The sequence below is a fragment of the Austrofundulus limnaeus genome, unplaced genomic scaffold (genome assembly GCF_001266775.1).
Source record: "Austrofundulus limnaeus strain Quisiro unplaced genomic scaffold, Austrofundulus_limnaeus-1.0 Scaffold142, whole genome shotgun sequence".
Classification (NCBI taxonomy): Eukaryota; Metazoa; Chordata; class Actinopteri; order Cyprinodontiformes; family Rivulidae; genus Austrofundulus; species Austrofundulus limnaeus.
In genome coordinates, this window is record NW_013952544.1 from 987,020 (window position 1) to 998,558 (window position 11,539).

Here is an 11,539-nt window from a genome sequence, read left to right on the forward strand (position 1 = left end):
ACACACACACACACACACACACACACACACACACACACACACACACACACACACCTGGCAGAGGCTGTGTTCACAGGGCAGGTGTGCAGAGAAATGAAGAAGGTGGAGTGAAAATCTGAGCCGACCTCCTCCTCTTGGGGGACGATAACGGTGTTGATGGCGTCGTTTGACCCGTGTGTGCTTTTAGGACCACATGTTACCTTTGGGGGTCAAAGGTCACTTTGGTCCCAGAGCTTCTCCCATGTGTCTCCTGGGTTTTTCACTGGAACGCCTTCAGGCTTACCATCYTGACACTCTCAAAAACAATATGTGTTAACTCATGATCTGTGTACGGCCATTTTTTTGTTCTCTGAGGTTTTTCAGCTATGTTTATTTAGATCTACACAAAGTTTTTAGCTATTGATGTAGAAGTTTTGTTAAAATCAGTGCTTTATAAGATATTTATCCATAAATAAAGTTTTTCCTGATATTTCTGGGTTGGCCCAAACCCCCCAGCGAGCTGTTCCTGCTCCTCTGCATTGTGTGTTTTTACGCGTCCTCCTTCTAATCTCTGGGGTTTTGCCCAGAAAAGACATCAGTGATTCAGTAATACAATCAGCAGAACCACAGCTGCACCACCACGATGGCTAATTACATCATGGAGTCAGTGATAAAGTCTGGACGGGGAYGGCTCGGTCTTTCTGGGAAGATGAGGCACTTTTTGTGGCCTTTTAGCCTTTTTTTTCCCTCTCTCCTCTTTTAAAAGTTTAGCGGAAAAGCCATTAATGAATTTCCAGTCAAGAAAGGCCTGAATCTGCTTTTAAAAAAAGAGAAAACCTCAGATCTATGATATGGGTTCAGATCCAAATCTGTTTTATTTAAAAATAAAAAATCCAGATGTTTAGTTCTCTGAGTTTTGAACAATAAATGATTTTTTTACAAAACGAGGGCAAAATATGAAACAAAGTGTTAAATTAAAGCTACAAACATGAGCTGACGAGATGAGATCTTTCCACGGAGGGTTATGTGAGAATGCTATGAACTGTAAACGTCTTACCTGCTGTAGACAGATCTCTGAACAGCTGCAGGTCGAAGAAACAGTAAATTTCTGATCAAACTGATGATATTTTTATTCATCCAATGCTCCAATGCTTTTTAAAAAATAAATCAAAGTTTTATAATATTACAGCAGTTCATGTGATGAGCTAATGGCTAGTCTGAAGTTTAAGAGTAAAATGTTTTTTCATTAAACATGTTCAATGTGTTAGTTACATTTTAAATAATTATGCTCTAACATGTTATTTAAGCATCTATTAATATACATTAAGCTTTAATTAATAACATGCTGAATAAACATCACAAAAAATTGTTTAAACAAAACTAACATTTTAATAAATATGCTTTAATATGTTTATTAAACATATTACTGTTTTTTAAAACTTTAATTACTAACATGTTGATTAAACAACAAACATTTTTTAAACTAAATTAACTTGTTGATTAAATATGTTTAACATTTTAATTAAACTTTAATTAACATTTCGAATAAACATGCATTGTTATGTAAATTAGGCATAAATTTTATTGTGATTGTTAGTTAACATGCTAATTAAATAGCAATTAACATGTTTAAACTCAAATTTACATGGTATTTAAATATGGAATCACATGTAAATTATACATGTTTAACATGTTTATCAACATTAATTAACATGTTAATAAAACKTCAATAACATGTTAATAAAAATCAAAGTGACATGTTATTTAAGCATTGAAACACAAATTATGCATGTTTAATATGGTAATCAATCATCAGGTATTATGTTAAATAAACGTGTGGTAAAATTAATGTTAATTAAGCATCGAGTTAATATATTATGTAAACATAAATTACCCATGTTAATTAACTAAACATCAGATAATGTTATTTAAGCATCAATAAGCATGGCAACTAATATGTATTAACATGTTAATTAAACATATATTAACATTTTAAGTTATCAGTTTGAAGAAATGTTTCTTTGAACTGCACTGAGTTATCTGCAGCAGGTAAGATATTGCTTCTTTATAATATTTCCAAACAAAACATTTGAAGTAATAAGTTGATCAACAACATTGATACTTTACATCCATAAACGTGATGTTAAATTATCAAACTTTATTGGTTGTTAAATGTTTTATATAATATATATTTTAATACAACTTGTTAACTTTTTGAAACACTAAAATGTGACGAAACTTCCTGAGTTTTCAAGAAAACCTAAACTTATTGCACATTTTAACTGCATCTCACAAATATAAAGATGATGTTAAGTGCTAAAAACCTTTCTTTTCTCATAGTTTAGTTTGATGTTTTTGCTCTTTATGTTTTTAAAACAACCTGTGGAAAACTCTTTTTTTTATTTGCACTTTAGTTTCTCTGTTAACAATCAATAAATAAATGTTAGTTTCTGGTTTTTTGATATTGTGATAATATTATTTTTGTAACTTATAAAAATAAAACGGTGCTTTAAAACTGTTAAATAAGTAGTTGWAAGTGTATCCTTTCAATCCAAAATGGAGCATCTTTCCGACCTCTTACAGGAGAGCTGTTGGTCTCGGAGCAGAGACTCAATACGGTTCTGATTTTCTTCTTTTTTTAAGAGCAGCTGGAGCCGAAGCAGGCAGGATCAAATCAGCAGATGTATTGATCGGGTCAGGAGGGCCCGGATCCGGTGTCTCTCTAATCACTGAGAAATGAGGAGTTGTTTGAGCCRCGGCGTTTCCACGGGGCGAAAAAGAGCCAATCGAACGTAGAAGGAGGGGGGAGCTCAGCCTCATCTGAAATTCATCTTTAATCTCTATGAATTATGAATCGAATTCTGCAGCGGAGAAAGAAAACGGCATTTACATAACCCCCCTTCTCTCTCTGACCACGGCTTCGTGTTTTACACCCGCTGTGGCTCCGCGCTGCTTTTTCCTTTTCTTTTTTTTTTCTACAACAAATGATTATTTCTCTGAGTGTCAGTGTAAGTAATGATGTATGCATTTATAGATGCTGAGTGTGGAACACGTGAGCCGCTCATCCCGGGTGAATCACGCAGGAAGTCCTCTCCCTCTGGGCGGCATCACTAGTAAAGGCATTCTGAGACTCAAAAAAAACAACAAGGTTTTAAATTTCAAATGGGATTTTGAAGGAGGGTTGAAAAGAAGAAGCAGATCTGTGGATGGGTTCACACCACTTTTTTTACCCCTCCTTTTTTATTTTCCCCTCTTCATCCCTTCCTCCCTCCCTCTCTCTTGTCAACCTTTTCAAAAAGCATCTATATTCTCACACCAGGCTGTAGGGGCATCTTGTCATGTTGCTACGCTACCTGAATGTCAAGCAGAATGTCAGAGTGATGGCAGAGTGCGAATATACAAAAAAATAATGGAGCTTCTTCCGATCGGAGAGCCAGAGGAGGAGGAAAACACACAACATGTAAAAATAATTAGCATCAAGGTCTTCTGCTGTGAACAAAACAAGAAAAATACACAGAAATGAGAATAAAAACAAGAAGACTCAAATGGTAAATCACAAGCAACATACATTTATATCACATTCAAAGCTGTATTAGTCTTCAAAATATGCAATTTTTCAACATTTTTATTAGAATTGTTATGCCTCTAACATGTATTCATAAATAAATGATTGATTGTATTAATTTAACTCAAAGTCGTCTTCAGTTTTGTTAAAATTCTGTTAGAAAAGGACAACCGTTCCTCGTCTCCATCTAAATTTGTCGGAAATTATCCCGTTAGAGTTCAGAAGATCTCGGCACAAATCGTTTTAGCTCCATCTTTTTCTTCAACGCTTGAGTTCTGTTGACTCGTCCTTTTAGTCACCATTTCTTTTCAGAAGAAGAGAGAACTTTAAATGAAAACAATCTCAAACGAAACACAAAAGAAACTAAATACATGAAACTCCACTCACACAAGCCGTATTTATAAAACTGCATCACACTATCTCCTGTAGCTGCATCAATGACATCACCAGGGTAGATTAGAAGCAGGTTTAGTTTTATTTTGACACACAATAGCCTATATGCCACGGACATCCGGTCCAGCACTTGAGCTTTTAAAGATAAGTTTTCCCTATAATGCTATGATCCACAGCTGTCACCTCCTCATCTAAAGGAAAAAGGAGAAAAACTAACTACTTGATCATACCTGCTGGTTAGTGGACACAACGACACACAACAGAACTCACGTTTCATACCAGTAGCTCACAGATGCTTTAACTTTTGTGACTTTTTCACGGACCAGTTCTAGGAGCTAACGCTGAAAACATGGGCAGTAAGCAGGGAGTGGAAGGGAGGAGCGTGGCAAGAATTTTACCGGAAATACGTCATTAATGACCGTGGCATATAGGCTATTCTGTCATTTGGCTCAAGAAACTGAAAAGAGGAATGACAAAAGATGATTTGGGGCTTTTGGGAAAAATAACCAATGGTGACTTTGCTAACCGCCAATCCGCTAACTTAAAAATTAACTTAGCAAACTTTAAACCACTAAACAGGTAAGAAAATTAAGGGAAGCTAATGCTAACCAATAACTGCTAACTTGAAATGTGTTTTATCCACAGAAACATCAGAATTTAAGCTAAAACTTACTGAAACTGTTGCAACATCCACCAAACAGTTAAAGTGCAAGCAAATGAATCAGCAAGTAAACCATTTGCACAAAGTGAAATAAACAAAAAAGAGTCTGTTCACCTCACAGCTTCTTCACACACAACGAACGTTTGCTAAAATACTTGTTTTTGGTTTCGATTTTGGACTTAAAGTTAGCAGAACTCAGTTTTGTGGAAACTAATTGGTTCTCTAATAGTTTCCAAAGTTAGTGGAAAATGCTAATCTGCTCTGAAAAATTAGCTTTACAAACGCTGAAGTTGATGACATAAACATAAAAAACTTGATCTCAGCTGGTCACTCTGTGGCTTCTTCACACACAACCAGTGTCTGCTGAAATATATGTTTTTGTTTTTGTCAGTGGATTTAAAGTTTGCTAATTGGTTCACTAATAGTTTTCAAAGTTAGCGGAAAATGCTAATCTGCTAAATGAAAGTTAGCTTCGCTGTTAGTGGATTAGCGGAACTGTGAATATGCATGAACAAACATGTTCACATAAAAATGTAGAACCTTAATATTAGTTGGCGTAGCATTTATTTTATACCAGTTTGTCGATTTGCACTAACAGGATGATGAAAACAAACGGCGGGGATATTTTTTTGTTTTTTTACTTTTATAGAGACGCTTTCTTGGCTTTAATGTGTCATTCTTTGTACCTGAAGGAGTTGAATGGGACCGTCGTGATGTTTGCGACGCCGCAAGAGTACAAAAAAAAAATGCCCCCAAGGTGAAGTGTGGAAAACTGTAAAATGGATTGATGCCACCATTTTTCACACCACTTCTTCCTGCGGTTACATAAGCTCCTCCAGCACTTCTGAGCATTAAAGGCTCCAACAGCTGCGTTAAATTGGACAGAAAGAGGAATGGATTGAAGACCGGTTCGGCTCCGTCTGCAACGTCTTCCTCTCATCCCAGACTAATTATCAACTCCTTTCTCACTTCATGGACAAAATTAGAATTTTTTTGTTTTTCCATCTCGTCCCGGCCGTCGCAGTTTTGTTTTCCTTTTTGCTTTGCGGGGGGTGGGGGGNGTGCATTTCTCTGCAGCATCTAGGATCTCAATCTCATTTTCTGCTCTGAATTACTGTCTAATGAATATAAGGCTTTGGATTTGGAGACAGGCAGACTATCTAATGGGTTTGTTAGTTTGTTGAGTAGCATGCCACACTCATTATTGCTTTCAACGCTGTGATTAACTTGATTTGCGGGCCAAATCCATCGAAGAGAAGACGATGCGCTCACATATATAAATGCACGCATGCCTGTAATGTCATTATCTGATTTAATAAGTTATTAATACAGTTTGCGGCTCAGTTGGAAATAGAATAGTGGACGGCTAAAAACACTAAAGCAACTGATGATCATGTTGTGATTGATTTTAATTTTATTTTGGGACGGAACATGATGTTACATCAGAGACTAACAGGATAAGACCGTCAGGGACATCATTGATTAAAAAAACTGTTTACTTTTATCTTTTCTTTTTTTTTACAAAACCTCTATAAAGTTTCTGAAGTATTGTTTTCCTGCTCCTGTTATTAATTTATATTTTCCCATATGGTTTTGAAATCCAACAACCTCAGCATAGTTTGTTTTATTTTTAACCGTCAATATATTGAAACATTCAGATTTTTTTTGTGACTTTTACACTTTTCAAGGTTTATTAATTTCATTTTAAACTAAACATGTATTGAAGTCTTTTCAAAATCTTTCAAAAACACTCTTTAAAATCTACTTTTGACTGCTATGCTAATTCTGATACAGATATTTCCACTAATGCTAATTATGCTAATGCTAATTATGCTAGTACTAATTCGACAAAAGCTAATACCACTAAACCTAACCCATTTTTACTGCTGCTAATGCTACTACTGCTAATGCTAATTATGCTAATACCTTTTCTACTACACTATTACTACTATAGCTATTACTACTAAATGTGAATTTTTACTACTGCTAATGCTAATTTTGATATTGCTATTTCATTTAGTATTTACTATTAATTCTACTATCACTTATACTACTACACCTAATATCATTTCTACTTCTGCTTATGCTACAAAGGCTAATTCGGTTACATTTAATGCTACTACTGCTAAGTTCTACTTATATCAACTCTGCTAATGCTAATAATACTATTGTTAATACTGCAAATGCAAATTTTACCAATACTTTTGCAGCTAATGTTAATTCTACTAATGCTAATTATGCTAATGAATTTTTACTAGTAGTAGTTCTGCTATTGTTAATCCCACTAATCAATCCTAAATTTGGCCAAAAGCTAACAATGTGTGAATTCAAACTAACCTTTTGAACATTGTTTGGTTAAAGCTAGCATTTTGCTGCTTCTTGCTAGAGGTTAGTTAGCTTTTAGCTTGCATCTTAGTACTGTTTGCTTATTTCTTGCTACATTTAGTTTTAAACAAGTGTTTAGCTTATTTTCTTGCAGCATTTTGCTGCTTTTAGCTAGTGATTTGCTTCKTTGAGCTAGCTAATTACTACTGTTTCTTTTAGCTTCTCTTTTGCTTGTTTGAACCTTAAAAAATCAGTTTCAGCTTCCTCAACAGTCATTCAGCACTCAGCATTCACGCTGCGTCYATGCAGGAAATGCAGCTTCTCATTACTCCTTTAAAGATTATTTTTACAGCATCTCTGCTTTACTGGATTGCCGATAAAAGACGGGAGGAGTAATGGATAAAGATAAAAGATTTCAGCTCACACTGCCTCAAGGACATCACATATTGTATCAGTTTACTAGAAAACATTTTTTAAAGAACTGAAACTGAGAATGTCATGTAACAAAAGCTTTTGTGGAACTTGCGAAGCCTGTAACAATATGTGTATTCTGGGATGCTTTGTGGGTAACATTGAACAGGTAAAAGACACAACTAGAGGATTGAATGAAAGAGAGGACTTTTATAAACAATTTTAAGTGTTAATGTTTTAAACAACTGGTTCCATCACAGCCTGTGACCAGCAGGTTTCTGCAGAGACGTGGGTTTTCGCTCGCCTCTTTTCACCCTCTGATAAATGTCTGAGGGAGGTCCCTAAACGTCACCTTAATGGTGTCACCGTGGTGATTATCAAGCATCCCGGTCTCCTCGTCAAGCTGGAGGCCGTTGCCGGAAATGTCAGATACATCTCGAGTTACGAGTCATTAGGGGAGTTAACCACAGCGGAGACGGCCGCGGAGCTCCGTCTTTAAGGTTAGGACGCAGACCAAGCCCACAACTCAAAGCTTCCATCAAACTTCCGCCGTTAAAACACAAACTAATGAAGAGAAGTATATGTTGTTCATTATTTAAACTCTTTCAAAATCCATTTACTTCCTCTAAAAGCCCCTCAACCAATCATTGTAGATATAGAATTAATWAAAGTAGATGTACATCTGGTATTATGAAACAAACAACTGAAAAATAAAGTTTGTTTATGTGACATATTGTATATTTTGACTTGAGAACATCTAGTTCTAAAACGTTATGTCCATTTATCAACCAATTTGGTTTGGTAGTACCAMACTAAATGGTTTCATTGAACAGTAAAACTGTCCTGATGTTTTTTTATGGTACCAACAGACGATAATGTCCAAGAACCAGCTTCCAGTTGGCTGATTCTTCGTTGTATTTTCAAACCAACGACAAAAGCCACGAAAACTACAATCATTTGGATTAAAAAGATCGGATTACAGCAGGGGTCTTCAACTAAACTGCTCTGGGGGCAACGGTCACTGCAGGCCAGCAGCTGAGGGGCCAAACATCCAGCAATTAAAGTCATTATGTAAATAAACCAAGTATTACAAAGATCTGTTACTTTTGAAATAGTTTATTTTGCTGCATTTAATCATGAATACAACATACAGAACTCTATAAAAGTAGTGATAATTACATAACAAAAACTAATACAACACATTATGCTTCTTATTTACCACAAATAATATTTTTCCATCTCTGACTTTGTTATGATTCTTGTGTTTTGGTTATTTTTGGTAGTATTTTTCAGATTGTTTTTCAGTGTTTGGAATTGTCTTATTTTCTCATTTCCTGTTTTCAGTTTCCTGTGCCATGTTTACCTCAGTCAGCTTCTTAGTACTTTTTCCAGCCTGCCACACTCACCTGTAATCACCCAGCTGTTTCCTACTTCCACTCAGCCCTGTTTGTATTTAAGGATCTTCTCTTCATCACTTCAGTGTCCGACCATTGCTTACCCATGTTTGTTCTCACATCATGCTCATGTTCCAAGTTTTGATTTTTTGTTTTGTTACCTTGCCACCACGTTGGCTTTTTTCTTTTAAAGTCTTTTTTAATTACTTTGTTTGGTCTGCCTGCCTGCCTGCATTTTGGGTTCTGTCACGACTTGGTGGTGAGGAGAACTGAAAACAGGAAATGAGAAAATCAGACAACACCAACCAATGAAAAAAAATCTGAAAATTACTACCAAAAATAACCAAAACACAAAAACCATAACACACTTGCCAATTTTTTAAACCAATTTTGTTTCCATTTTCATAATTTTATCTTCAACTGCTTGTAGTTTCCTGTGATGGACTTGCGACCTGTCCAGGGTGTACCCCGCCCCTCGCACTGTGACTGCTGGATATGGGCACCAGTGACCCACGCAACCCTGAAAAGGAAAAGGCGTGTACAGAAAATGGATGGATGGATGGTTGCTTGTAGTTTTAACTGTTTTGGATGTTCATAGAAATGGTTTTTACCAGCTTGTAGCCAAGATTCGTTTCTGTAGATACCAAACCTGTCTATGTCTAACTAAAAGAACTTATAGTAATTAAAGTAGAAAACCAGGGGTTTCAGCTTAAGAGAATGAACCAATTGGGGGGCCAAACTTTGGTCATTTGCGGGTCAGATGTGGTTTGCAGAGACAACAGGTTCACCAAGGACACTATTCAGCTCCTCTTATGGGGATCCTAAAGTGTTTCTAGACCAGACAGGATCCATAACCCCTCCATGCCTTAGGTTCTCCCAAAGGACGGAGGATAATAAGTGAGGGCTGGAACGTAAACGGTAGCGCTAAATTCAGAGCTTTGATTTCGTATATGTTTACCAAATAATGTCTAATGATACAGCTGGTCTGGGTTCTCTTTAAACTCCTCCACATGAGGCAGAGACCGTCCGCTGACCTGTAGGGAGCATTGCCTTGGATTCAGATTAGCTGTCCTGGAACCAACCCAGCCAAGACTTGAAAACGCCAATAGGACCACGCTSAGAGGATTCCCAAACCTGACTCTCCAAACGTGAGCTCTGAGACGCAGTCCATGAAGAACACAAACTGCATCAGAAAGAAGGGACGATAAAGTCTCAGAACCTCTTGGAAGATGTCATAAATAGGAAATACAAAAACAAGGGGACGTTGAACCCCGCTTGCACTCACTACATACACATAACAAAAAACACCAAATAATCACAGCAGAAGCATCCAAACCAATAAGTCAGGTGATGGGGCACATGACCCTCCTATGAACAATAGAGCTAATCAAGCCTATTGTTAGTCGATGGCCCTCTTTTGCATATGACTAAATAGAGCTAATCAAGCCTATTGTTAGTCGATGGCCCTCTTTTGCATGTGACTAACCTGTTTGTCCACCATGTGGAGACGGTGCTTATAAGGTTGAGTTCACCTGAACCTCATCAGACTGAAGAAGTCTCTTGGAGGAGAGACGAAACGTTTCACTAAAGAAGAACCATCCAGAGGACCTACTTATTTTTTCTTTTTGATTTTTTTCTACCTGGATTACTGAGATACATCAGGACATCTTATCTCCTGGTTTAAATAAAGATTCATTTTGCGGCACAGCCCCTTTTAAGCATCAAACAAAAACTTCTTTATATTTATTATAAAAGGCGGTTTTTGACAGGATAAACCACACGATGGACTGAAAACTCTCAGCTTTGTGCGTTTCTGAGAGCTTCCTGCAGCCGTCAGAATCACGTACGATCCCCGGACTTGTGGATAAAATAACATATCTCCCGTTGGCCACTCATCTCCACCCCTGCAGCCTTCACACCTGCCTGCAAGGAGGTACACCAAGGTCAGGCGGAGGGTAGCGTGTTGGAGCGCCCCTACAGTAACRGCTCTGCATGAATTTGCTCGCGATGCAGAAACACGAGTAGAAACACACAAACACGCCTGAAAAATGTAAGTTTAATGAGCGAAGTCTGGAGCTCCTCTTCTCACCTGTCACCTCTCATTAGACGGTGGCGTGGCGACTGACCTTGGTCGTCTTTCCTGGGGCCGGGCTGCGCCTTCGTTAATTCAGGGGAAGGGGCCGCCTCGCCCTTAATGATGTGGCTGTGAAATCGGGGCCCGAGCGCAGCGCCACCTCTCATTACGCCCCTCCAAATTCATTTGCTCCGTCGGTTCTGCCTGCTCATGCATGCGCCGCACGCCGCTGCTCCCCCCTGGGTGGCTTCGCTTGTACCTGCTGTTTGTCGACATCTAGTTCAGCGGTCAGAACACGAGGACGGACACGAGTACACGTTAAAAACATGCACGGATTGAATTATTCAGGGACAAACACAGAATACTCACGTTGTTCCGTAAATCTAGTTTTCTGCTGCTGCATGTTCGTACGACCGAGTGAGAGATTTTTTTTATTACAAGAATGAAGTCATAATGTTACCAGAAGAAAAAAAAGTTGTTTTAATCTTAAAAAAGCATAGATAGTTACGTTCAAGGATGAAATTATCAATGCATCACAGTGGTACGGCTGAGAATAACTGGCTGCTGTTTGGTTGAGCTGGTCTAGATAAAGAGGCTTTTTCTCATTAAAACAAGTTTTTTCTTGTAATTTTTAATTAATAATAATAATAATAATAATAATAATACATTTATTTGTATAGCACCTTTCAAAACCCAGTTACAAAGTGCTTCACATCATATTAGAAACAAAACACATA

General features: G+C 37.4%; 1 long non-coding RNA gene across 1 annotated transcript in view; it reads left to right on the forward strand.

Moving 5' to 3' along the window:
• Nucleotides 1-3,065, forward strand: part of LOC106523031 (uncharacterized) — a 29,322-nt gene extending 26,257 nt beyond the window's left edge. Inside the window, exon 5 of the long non-coding RNA XR_001310843.1 lies at nt 3,014-3,065. This is a non-coding gene — a long non-coding RNA (uncharacterized LOC106523031). The remainder of the gene's footprint in view (nt 1-3,013) is intronic.
• The last annotated feature ends 8,474 nt before the right edge of the window (nt 3,066-11,539 follow it).